The following is a 12733-nucleotide window of genomic DNA, read 5'->3' on the forward strand; positions in this document are numbered from 1 at the left end:
TCCTGGCAATATATTCAAAGTATGTAAGACACAGTCTCACCATCCTTGCTTCTAAGGAGCATTCTGGTTGTACTTCTTCCAAACAGATTTGTTTGTTCTTTTGGCAGTCTATGGTATATTCAATACTCAATATTCTTCGCCAACACAATTCAAAGGTGTCTATTAGTATGATGGCTCTTATTTCTCTAGGATATATTCCTTGGAGTGGGATTGCTGGATCATATGGTACTCCTATTTCTAGCTTTTTAAGGAAGTACCAAATCGTTTTCCAGAGTGATTGTATCATTTTACCTTTCCACACTAAGTGTTCCAATCTCTTCACAACCTCTCCAACTTTACTATTTTGTGTCTTCTGGATTTGTGCCAGCCTTGTTGGGGTAAGATGGTATCTCACTGTAGTTTTGATTTGTATTTCTCTAATGCCTAATGATTGTGAGCATCTCCTCAAGCGTCTGTTAACTGCCTGAATGTCTTCCTTGGTGAAGTGTGTGTTCATATCTTTTGCTCATTTTTTAATTAGATTATTTGTCTTATTGTGGTTGCAGTATCTTTTAGATTTTAGAGATTAGACCCTTATCTGATATGTCATAGCCAAATATTTTTTCCCGGCCTGTCAGTTCTCTTTTTACTCTTTTGGTGAAGTCATTTGATGAGCATAAGTGTTTGGTTTTTAGGACCTCCCAGTTACCTAGTTTCTCGTCTGGCGTTTGTGCATTGTTCATTATGGTTTGTACACTATTTACGCCATGTATTAGGGCTCCTAGCGTTGTCCCTATTTTTTCTTCCATGATCTTTATTGTTTTAGATTTCATGTTTAGGCCTTTGATACATTTTGAGTTATATTTTATACGTGGTGTGAGGTATGGGTCCTGTTTCATTTTTATTTGCATATGAATATCCAATTATGCCAGCACCATTTGTTAAAGAGGCTATCTTTTCCCCATTTAAAGGACTTTGGGCCTTTGTGAAAAATGAGTTGCTCATAGGTGGATAGATTTATGTCTGAGTTCTCAATTCTATTTCACCAATCCAGGCTGCTTTGACTACCATGGTGGTATAATAGGTTCTAAAATCAGGTAGTTTAAGGCCTCTCACTTTGTTCTTCTTCTTCAGTAATGCTTTACTTATCTGGGGGCTCTTCTCTTTCTATAAGAGGTTGGTGATTTGTTTCTTCATCTCATTAAAAAATGCTGTTGGCTTTTGGATAGGAATTGCATCGTATCTGTAGATTGCTTTGGGTAGAACTGATATTTTCACAATGTTGAGTCTTCTTACCCATTAGCATGGTATGTTTCTCCACTTTATGTAGATCTCTTTTGTTTTCTGTGGTATTTTCTTGTAGTTTTCTTTGTGTAGGTCTTTTCCATCTCTGGTTAGATTTATTCCTAATTATTTTATCTTCTTGGGATGGTTGTAAATGGTACTGATTTTGCAATTTCCTTTTTGAAGTTGTCTTTGTTGATGTAGAGGAATCCAACTGATTTTTGTATGCTTATCTTGTATCCTGATACTTTGCTGAAGTCTTCTATCAGTTACAGAAATTTTTCTTGTGAATTTTTTGGAGTTTTCAGGGTACAAGATCATATCACCTGTAAATAAGGACACTTTTACATCTTCTTTACCAATTTGGATGAGCTTTATTTCTTTTACTTGCCTTATGCTCTAGCTAGGCCCTCCAGCATAATGTTGAATAAGAATGGTGATGAATGGCATCCTTGTCTAGTTCCTGTTCTCAAGCAGAATGCTTTCAGACTCTCTCTGTTTAGAATGATGTTGGCTGTTGGCTTTGTATAAATGCCTTTTATTATGCTGAAGAATTTCCCTTCTATTCCTATTTTGCTGAGAGTTTTTATCAGGCATGGTGTTGGAATTTGTCAAATGCCTTTTCGGCATCGATTGATAAGATCATGTGGTTCTTATCTTTTTATTTATGTAAGGAATTACACTGATTGATTTTCCAGTGTTGAACCACTGCTGCATAGCTGGTATGATTCCCACTTGGTCATGATGAATTATTTTTTTATACTCAGCAGTAATTTTTGGTAATATAAAATATGTGAATTACCCATTGCCTAAATGTGTAAAATTTAATGAACTTCAGACTAGAGGGAATGTTTTGGTGTAGTATGCATTGAGACTGTACACATCAGAGGCAAAATACATTTTCCTCCCACACTACAACCAATACATATTATAATAAAAACTAACAACAAAAAATCAAGAATGAAGATGATGATTAGCAAAATAACTAAACTAAGTAATTAAAAAAAATTGCTACCTATCGATTGAAGGGTTGCCTGAATAAGTTTTGGCTGTGAGTGGAAGTAGATGGAGGCCATAGTCACTAAGGCTACTAGATGATGGTGAAGATAAGAGAGAGGGAGCTGATGAAGGAAGATGTGAAATAGTAAATGTCTCAGGTTTGCTGATATCCAGATTTAAGGAGATGATAGTCTTATTTTTTCTTGAAGTTTGAGTTTCAGGAAATAGATGCCTGTGAACCGATATTTAAAGTCATAGACCAAGCAATGGGAATAATAACAACACCTACATATATGCTTCTGTTTTTGTTCCTTCTGCTTGCAGTTTTACAGCTATTGATAACATGTTGATCTTATAATTGCATTTTTTAGTATTGTGCCTCTGGTTAAGTTATGATGATGTTTACTTACAAAAACAATCTTTATCTGCATCATCTTCAATTTAAAGTTTTGGTATTGGATCTTTTGTGGTACTTTTTCCTCTACCTACTGCTTAGGAAGATTTTTTCACTTAGTAATATGGGGAAGATTATACCAGTAATGCACAGAGTGTTTAAACATCAAGAATGCTAAATGAGATTCTTTTAAGGGAACATTTGAGATATGACTGCAGAGCGCTCTATGTTCTTTTGCTAGGATCTACATATAATTTAATGGTTTTTACTAGCACACGCATGCACTTTTTGTTAGAGTAGATTTTTGAGTTAAATAATGAAGTTCACATAAAAACTCTGCAAGTTGTCATAACAAATATTTGGATAGTCAAAGTATGGTAATTTAGTTAGGACAGATCTTTTTTTTTGTATTTTAGATGAAGGTTTATAGGACAAACTAGTTTCTCATTAAACAGTACACACATCGTTTTACGACATTGATTAACCACCCCACGGCACATCAACACTCTCCTTTCTCAGCCTTTGGTTCCCTATTACCAGCTTTCCTGTCCCCTCCTGCCTTCTAGCCTTTGCCCCAGGGCTGGTGTACCCCTTTAGTCTTGTTTAGTTTTATGGTCCTGTCCAGTCTTTGGCTGAAGGGTGAACCTTGGGAGTGATTTCATTACTGAACTGATATATAGATGTCCAAGGGCCATACTCTCAGGGTTTCTCCAGTCTCTCTCAGGTCAGCAAGTCTGGTATTTCTTTTTGAGTTAGAATTTAATTCTACCTTTTACTCCAGTTCTGTCCAGGACCTTCTATTGTAATCCCTGTCAGAGCAGTCAGTGGTGGTAGCCAGGCACCATCTAGTTTTACTGGACAGTGTCTGGTGGAGGCTGTGGTAGATGTGGTCCATTAGTCCTTCGAACTGATTTTTCCCTTATATCTTTAGTTTTCTTCATTCTTCCTTGCTCCTGAAGGCGTGAGACCAGTGGAGTATCCTAGATGACCTCTCACAGGCTTTTAAAACCCCAGAAGCTACTTCCCAAAGTAGAATGTAGCACATATTCTTTATGAACTATGTTATGCCAATTGAGTTAGATGTTCCCCAAGAACATGGTCCCCACAGCCCTCAGCCCAGCAATTCAGTCCCTCAGGGCATTTGGATGTATGTATGGAGCTTCCATGACCTTGCCTTGTACAAGTTGTAGGGCAGCTGTATTTGTTTAAATATCTGTTCAGTCCACCAAGATCTAAGTTGTTCTCCGCAAAGTCTAAAACTTTGCATTGTAGTGTCATGCTGTTGTTCTTAGTTACTGTCAAGTCACCTCCTACTCATGGCAACCTTATGCATAACGCAACTAAACCTTGCCCATTTCTGTGCCATCTTCATGGTTGTTGGTGTACTCAAGGCCATTGTTGCAGCTATTGTGTCAATCCACCTCACTGAGGGTTTCTCTCGATTTTATTGGCCCTCTACCAAACATGATGTCCTTTTCTAGTGATTGGTCTTTCCTGATGACATGTACAAAGTAAGCAAGTCGAAATCTCACCATCCTCTCTCCTAAGGAACATTTTGGTCATATTTCTTCTAAGACTGGCTTGTTCTTCTTTTGGCAGTTCACAATACACAATTGTGGTGCCATCTTTTCTGATAACAACTCAATGACCCGTTCTATACCCTTCCTTCTACCATCAAGGCTAGAGAACTGAAACTACAGTTTAGTCTCCCTTGCTAGCATTGTCCAGGTTTTAGTACTTCCCATGTGTAGGCACAGACATGCTATTAGAAGATATGATGGTGTCACAAATTGTTTTTCTGTTTGGGGAACAGCAATTACAGCAGGCAAGTGCAGTCTTGTATATGAAGTTTTCTCTAGCAACAGTTGCAGGTTTGTGACAGTAGCATCAGAAAATTGGACATCTGAAGTAGTGATGCAGCTATGTGAGTTCCTGTAATAGGAGCAGTAAATTAAGGTGAGTATTCTGCAGCACATGGAACCCTGATGACATAGTGGTTAAGAGCTTGGTTGCTAAACAAATGTTCAACATTTTGAATCCACCATGCGTTCCTTGGAAACTCTATGGGACAGTTCTACTCTGTCCTGTAGGGTCACTATGAGTTGGAATTAACTCCACGGCAGTGGGGTTTTTTGGGCTTATTCTGCAGCATGGTAGCAGCTTCCTCCAGTTCTTGAGTTCTGGGTTGTTTCTGTTGATAGGTGCCATCAAGCTGGTTCCAACTCATAGTGACTCTATGCATGACAGAACAAAACTGCCCAGTCCTGTGCAATCCTCACAGTTGTTGCTATGCTTAAGCCCATTGTTACAGCCACTGTGTCAATCCATCTCATTAAAGATCTTCTTCTTTTTCACTGACCCTTCACTTTACCAATCATGATGTCCTTCTCCAGGGACTGACGCCTCCTGACAACATGTGCAAAGCACGTTAGATGTAGTCCCGCCTTCCTTGCTTCTAAGGATCATTCTGTTTGTACTTCGTCCAAGACAGATTTGTTCATTCTTTTGGCAGTCCATGGTATATTCAATGTTCTTCACCAACACCACAATTCAAAGCGCCAATTCTTCTTCAGTCTTCCTCGTTCATTGTCCAGCTTTGACATGCATATGAAGCAATTGAAAACACCATGTCTTGGGTCAGGTGCACCTTAGTCCTCAAGGTGAAATCTTTGCTTTTCAACACTTTAAAGAGATCTTTTGGGGCAGATTTGCTCAATGCAATACATCTTTTGATTTCTTTTTTTTAAATAATTTTTACTGTGCTTTAAGTGAAAGCTTACAAATCAAGTCAGTCTCTCACACAAAAACCCATATACACCTTGCTACACACTCCCAATTACTCTCCGCCTAATAAGACAGCCTGCTTTCTCCCTCCACTCTCTCTTTTTGTGTCCTTTTCTCCAGCTTCTAACCCCCTCCACCCTCTCATCTCCCCTCCAGGCAGGAGATGCCAACATAGTATCAAGTGTCCACCTGATCCAAGAAGCTCACTTCTCACCAGCATCCCTCTCCAACCCATTGTCTAGTCCAATCCATGTCTGAAGAGTTATCTTTGGGAATGGTTTCTGTCCTGGGCCAACAGAAGGTCTGGGGGCCATGACCACTGGGGTCCTTCTAGTCTCAGTAAGACTGTTAAGTCTGGTCTTTTTATGAGAATTTGGGGTCTGCATCCCACTGCTCTCCTGCTCCCTCAGAGGTTCTCTGTTGTGTTCTCTGTCAGGGCAGTCATCGGTTGTAGCCGGGCACCATCTAGTTCTTCTGGTCTCAGGATGATGTAGTCACTGGTTCATGTGGCCCTTTCTGTCTCTTGGGCTCATAATCACCTTGTGTCCTTGGTGTTCTTCTTTCTCCTTTGATCCAGGTGGGTTGAGACCAATTGATGCATCTTAGATGGCTGCTTGCTAGCGTTTAAGACCTCAGACACCACTCTTCAAAGTGGGATGCAGAATGTTTTCTTAATAGATTTTATTATGCCAGTTGACTTAGATGTCCCCTGAAACCATGGTCCCCAGACCCCTGTCCCTGCTATCTTGGCCTTTGAAGCATTCAGTTTATTCAGGAAACTTCTTTGCTTTTGGTTTAGTCCAATTGTGCTGACCTCCCCTGTATTGTGTGCTGTCTTTCCCTTCACCTAAAGTAGTTCTTATCTACTGTCTAAGTAGTGAATACCCCTCTCCCACCCTTCCTCCTTCCTACCTCTCGTAACCCCGAAAGAATGTTTTCTTCTATCTTTTGATTTCTTGACTGCTGCTTGGGTGTCGATTGTGGATCCAAGTGAAATGAAATCTTTGACAACCTCAGTCTTTTCCCCATTTATCATGATGTTGCTTATTGGTCCAGTTGTAAGGATTTTTGGTTTCTTTATGTTGAGGTGTCATCCATACTGAAGGCTGTGGTCTTTGCTCTTCTCCAACAAGTGCTTCTAGTTCTCTTCACTTTCAGGAAGCAAGGTTGTGTCATCTGCATAATGCAGATTGTTACTGAGTCTTCCTCCACATCTGATGCCTCGTACTTTGTCATATAGTGCAGCTAACAACCCCCCACCCACATACGCACACTTTTTTTTTTAAATCTTTCAGATATTTCCAAAATTTTGTTACCTAACTCAAAAAATAATTTTTTATTTTTTTAACTCTATGTATTTACTTTCGCTTGCTTGAAATACTTACGTTGCTTGTTGTTAGATGCCATTCAGGAAGTTCTGACTCTTAGCGATCCTATGAGCCAAAGAAGAAAACACTGCCTGGTCCTACCAGTGCTCACTCGTCTATGCCAAGAAATATGGAAGACAGCTTCCTGGCCAACTGATTGGAAGAGATCCATATTTATGCCTATTCCCAAGAAAGGTGATCCAACCAAATGTGGAAATTATAGAGCAATATTATTAATATCACACTCAAGCAAAATTTTGCTGAAGATCATTCAAAAACAGCTACAGCAGCATATCAACAGGGAACTGCCAGAAATTCAGGCCCGTTACAGAAGAGGAATTGGAACCAGGGATATCATTGCTGATGTCAGATGGATCCTGGCTGAAAGCAGAGAATGCCAGAAGGATGTTTACCTGTGTTTTACTGACTATGCAAAGTCACTCGACAGTGTGGATCATAACAAACTATGGATAACACTGAAAAGAATGGGAATTCCAGAACACTTAACTGTGCTCATGAGGAACATTTACGTAGATCAAGAGGCAGTTGTTTGGACAGCACAAGGGGATACTGGTTGGTTTAAAGTCAGGAAAGATGTGTGTCAGGGTTGTATTCTTTCACCATACCTATTTAATATGTCTGCTGAACAAATAATCCAAGAAGCTGGACTATATGAAGAAGAACGGGACATCAGGAATGGAGGAAGACTCATTAACAACCTGCATTATGCAGACGACACAACCGTGCTTGCTGAAAGTGAAGAGGACTTGAAGTACTTACTATTGAAGATCAAAGACCACAGCCTTCAGTATGGATTACAGCTCAACATAAAGAAAACAAAAATCCTCACAACTGGACCAATGAGCAACATCATGATAAACAGAGAAAAGATTGAAGTTGTCAAGGATTTCATTTTACTTCGATCCACAATGAACAGCCATGGAAGCAGCAGTCAAGAAACCAAAAGATGCATTGCATTGGGCAAATCTGCTGCAAAGGACCTCTTCAAAGTGTTGAGAAGTGAAGATGTCACCCTGAAGACTAAGGTGCACCTGACTCAAGCCATGGTATTTTCAATCGCATCATATGCATGTGAAAGTTGAACAACAAATAAGGAAGACCGAAGAAGAGTTGACGCCTTTGAATTGTGGTGTTGGCGAAGAATATTGAATATACCATGGACTGCCAAAAGAATGAACAAATCTGTCTTGGACGAAGTGGGTTCAGAATGCTCCTTAGAGGTAAGGATGGCGAGACTGCGTCTTACATACTTTGGACATGTTGTCAGGAGGGATCAGTCCCTGGAGAAGTACATCATGCTTGGCAGAATACAGGGTCAGTGGAAAAGAGGAAGACCCTCAACGAGGTGGATTGACACAGTGGCTGCAACAATGAGCTCAAGCATAACAACGATTGTAAGGATGGCGCAGGACCGGGCAGTGTTTTGTTCCGTCGTGCATAGGGTCGCTATGAGTTACAACCGACTCGACAGCACCTAACAACAACAACAGCAACCTATCCTCACAATCATTGTTACATTGAGCCTATTGCTGCAGCCACTGTGTCAATCCATTTACTTGAGAGTCTTCCTCTTTTTCATTGATTTTCTCTACATTACCAAGCATGATGTCCTTCTCCAGGGACTAGTCCCTCCTGATAACATGACTAAAATATGTGAGATGAAGTCTTGCTATCTTCTCTTCTAAGGAGCATTCTGGCTGTACTTCTTCCAAGACAGATTTGTTCATTCTTTTGGCAGCCCATGGTATATTTAACATCCTTCTCCAACACCGTAATTCAAACGCATCAATTCTTCTTTGGTCTTCCTTATTCATTGTCCAACTTTCATGTGCTTATGAGGCAATTGAAAATACCATGGTTTGGGTCAAGTGTACCTTAGCCTTCAGTGTGACACCTTTACTTTTTAACACTTTAAAGAGGTTTTGCAGCAGATGGCCAAATGCAATGTGTCTTTTGATTTCTTGACTGCTGTTTCCATGGGTGTTGATTGTGGATCCAAGTAAAATGAAATCCTTGACAACTTCAGTCTTCTCTTTATTTATCATGGTGTTGTTTACTGGTCCTGTTGTGAGGACTTTTCTCTTCTCTATGTTAAGATGTAATGCATACTGAAGGCTATGGTCTTTGATCTTCATCAGTAAGTGCTTCCTGTCCTTTTCATTTTCAGCAAGGAATGTTGAGTCTTCTGCATAATGCAGGTTGTTAATGAGTCTTTCCCCAATCTTTATGCTCCTTTTTTCTTCATAGAGTCCAGTTTCCAGGATTATTTGCTCAGTTTACAGATTGAACAGATATGGTGAAAGCATATAACCCTGATGCACACTTTTCCAGACTTTAAATCACACAGTATCTCTTTGTTCTGTTCAAACAACTGTCTCTTGATCAGTGTACAGGTTCCTCATGAGCATAATTAAGTGTTTTGGAATTCCCATTCTTTGCAGTGTTATCCATAACTTCTTATGATCAGCAGTTGAATGCCTTTGCATAGTCAATAAAACACAGGTAAACATCTCTCTGGTATTCTCTGCTTTCAGCCAGAATCCATCTGAGAGCAATGATATCCCTAGTTCCATGTCCTCTTCTGAATCCAGCTTGAAGTTCTGGAAGTTCCCTGTGGATGCACTGCCCCAGCCACATTTGAATTATCTTCGGTAAAATCTTACTTGGTTGTGATATTAATGATAATTGGTCTTTAATTTACACCTTCTGTTGAACCACCTTTCTTTGGAATAGGCATAAGTGTGGATCTTTTCCTGTTGGTTGGCCAGGTAGCCATCTTCCAAATTTCTGGGCATAGACAAATGAGCACTTCCAGAGCAGCATCGGTTTGTGGAAACATCTAATTTGTATTCCTTCAATTCCCAGAGCCTTGTTTTTTGTCATTGCCTTCAGTGCAGCTTACATCTTTTCCTTCAGTACCTGATCATATGCTACCTCATGAAATGGTTGAATGTTGACCAATTCTTTTTGGCATAGTGACTCTGTATATTCCTTCCATCTTCTTCTATATATTTATATGTATATTCTTTCCATCTCTCTTTTGCAAAAATATGTATAGTATTGTTCATGTAGAATTCTTCAATATTGCAACTCTGGGGTTGAATTTTTTCTTTAGTTCTTTCCAGCTTGAGAAATGCCATGCACGTTCCTCCCTTTTGGTTTTCTCAATCCAGGTGTTTGCACTTTTCCTCATAATACTTTACTTTGTCTTCTTGAGCAGCCTTTTGAAATCTTCAGTTCTTTTACTTCATCTCTTTTCTTCCTTTTGCTTTAGCTACTGGTTGTTCAAAAGCAACTTTCAGAGTCTCTTCTGACATCCATTTTGGTCTTTTCTTTCTTTTTAATGAACTCTAGCTTTCTTTATGTATGAAGTCCTTGAAAACATTCCACAAATCACCTGGTCTTTTGTCTTTAGTGTTCAACGTGTCAAATCTATTCTTGAGACGGTCTCTAAATTCAGGTGGGATATACTCAAGGTTGTACTTTGGCTCTCATGGACTTGTTCCAATTTTCTTCAGTTTCAACTTGAACTTGCTTATGAGCAATTAAAGGTCTGTTCCAAAGTCCGTCCCTGGACTTGTTACAGCTGATAATATTAAGCTTTTCCATTGTTTCTTTCCACAGATGTAGTTGATTTGACTACTGTGTGTTCCATCTGGTGAGGTCCATGTGTATAGTCACCATTTATGTTGGTGAAAAAAGGTACTTGCAATGGAGTTGTTGATCTTCCAAAATTCTATCATGCAATCTCTGACATCATTTCTATCACCAAGACCATATCTTCCAACTACCAATCCTTCTCTGTTTCCAACTTTTGCATTTTAATCACCAGTAATTATCAATACATCCTGATTGCATGTTCTATCAATTTCAGACCTTCAGAAGTTGGTAGAAGTCTTCAATTTATTCATCTTTGTTATTAGTTGTTGGTGCATAAATTTGAATAAGAGTCCTATTAACTGTTTTTTCTTGTAGGTGTATGGATATTATCCTGTCACTGGCAGCATTGTACTTCAGGAGAGATCTTGAAATATTCTTTTGATGATTAATGCAAAGCCATTCCTCTTCAAGTTGTCATTTCCAGCAGAGTAGACCATATGATTTCTGATTCAAAATGGCCAATACCAGTCCATTTCAGCTCACTAATGCTTAGTATATAGATGTTTATGTGTTCTTTTTCATCTTGACAATTTCTAATTTTCCTAGATTCATACTTCCTACATTCCATGTTCTGATTATTAATGAATGTTTGCAGCTGTTTCTTATCATTTTGAGCTATGCCATGTCAGCAAATGGAGCTCCTGAAAGGCTTGACTCCATCCATGTTATTAAGGTCGACTGTACTTTGAGAAGGCAGCTCTTTCCCAGTTATATTTCCAGCTTCAGGATCTCACTATATCAGACAATGTTCCACCGCAATTCATAAGGTTTTCACTGGCTAACTTTTTCAGAACTAGACTGCCAGGTCCTTCTTCCTAGCCTGAAGCTCAGCTGAAACCTGTCTGCCACGGGTGACTCTGCTATTATTTGAATACTGGCGGCATAGTCTCCAGCATTACAGAAACGCACAAGCCCCCACAGTACAACAAATTGACACACATGTGGGGAGAAACACCTGTAGTCACTTTCATTTTCATTTCTAACTCCTGATTCATACAATTGTTCATAGTAGGGCCCAGGATCTTGGACAAAGAATGATGCTGAATAAGCACTTTTAAAATTAATATGACCAAAAAACCAAACCCACTGCCTTCGAGTCGATTCCAACTCATAGGGACACGATAGGACAGAGTAGAACTGCCCGATAGAGTTTCCAAGGAGCACCTGGCGGATTTGAACTGTGGACCTCTTGGTTAGCAGCAATAGCACTTAACCACTACGCCACCAGGGTTTCCAAAATCAGTATAGGTAAGAAAATGTGTTCCACAGCTAATGAGTGATAGAGCCCAGGACTTGAACCAAGGTCTTCTTCAAATCACATGTTCTTTCCAATACCCACTCTTTTCATTAAGGGATATTTATAAGGCTCTTCCTGGACTCTCAGAGGGTCAATTTTATGCATCAAGATGGACCACGTAGAATCTGATGAAGTACCATAAGTGAAGTTCTGGACCCAGAAATCGGGTTGGCTTTGCAAGTATTCTTTCATTAAAATCATTGGTACCTTCAGTTTCTTTTCCATTTTTAATGACGTTGCTTAACAGTTCAGCTATGAGGATTCTTGTTTTCTTTAAACTCAGGCGTAACCTAAAATAAAGACTGTAGTCTTTAACCTTCATCAGTAAGTACTTCAAGTCATCTTCATTTTGAGCAACCAAGGCTGTGTCATCTGCATATTGCAAGCTGTTAATGATAAATGGAGAAAAATAATTGGAGCTGTCAATGATTTTATTCTACTTGGATCAACAATCAATGTTTATAGAAGGAGCTGTCAAGAAATTGAATGAAGTATTGCATTGAACAAATCTGCTGCAAAAGACCTCTTTAAAGTTTTAAAAAAGGAAAGATCATTTTGATGACTAAGGTGCATCTAACCTAAGCTATGTTCTTTTCATTTGCTTCATATTCATGTGGAAGTTGGATAATGAAAAAGGAAGACAGAAGAGGAATTGATACACTTGAACTTTGATGGTGACAAAGAATATTGAATATACTGTTTCCTGCCAAAAGAACAAACAAGCTTGTCTTAGAAGTAATGCATTGAGAATGTTCCTTACAAGTGAGAATGGTGAGGCTTTGGCTAGCTTACTTTGGTCACATCATCACAGAAGACCAATCATTAGAAAAGGACAGATCAGTGGTGGCAGATCAGTGAAAAGGAGAGAAAGCCTCAATAAGATGGATTGGCAAAATAGCTGCAACAATGGACTCAAATATATCAAAGATCATGAAGCCAGTACAGGAC

The sequence above is a fragment of the Elephas maximus genome, chromosome 5 (genome assembly GCF_024166365.1).
Source record: "Elephas maximus indicus isolate mEleMax1 chromosome 5, mEleMax1 primary haplotype, whole genome shotgun sequence".
In the NCBI taxonomy this organism is placed as follows: Eukaryota; Metazoa; Chordata; class Mammalia; order Proboscidea; family Elephantidae; genus Elephas; species Elephas maximus.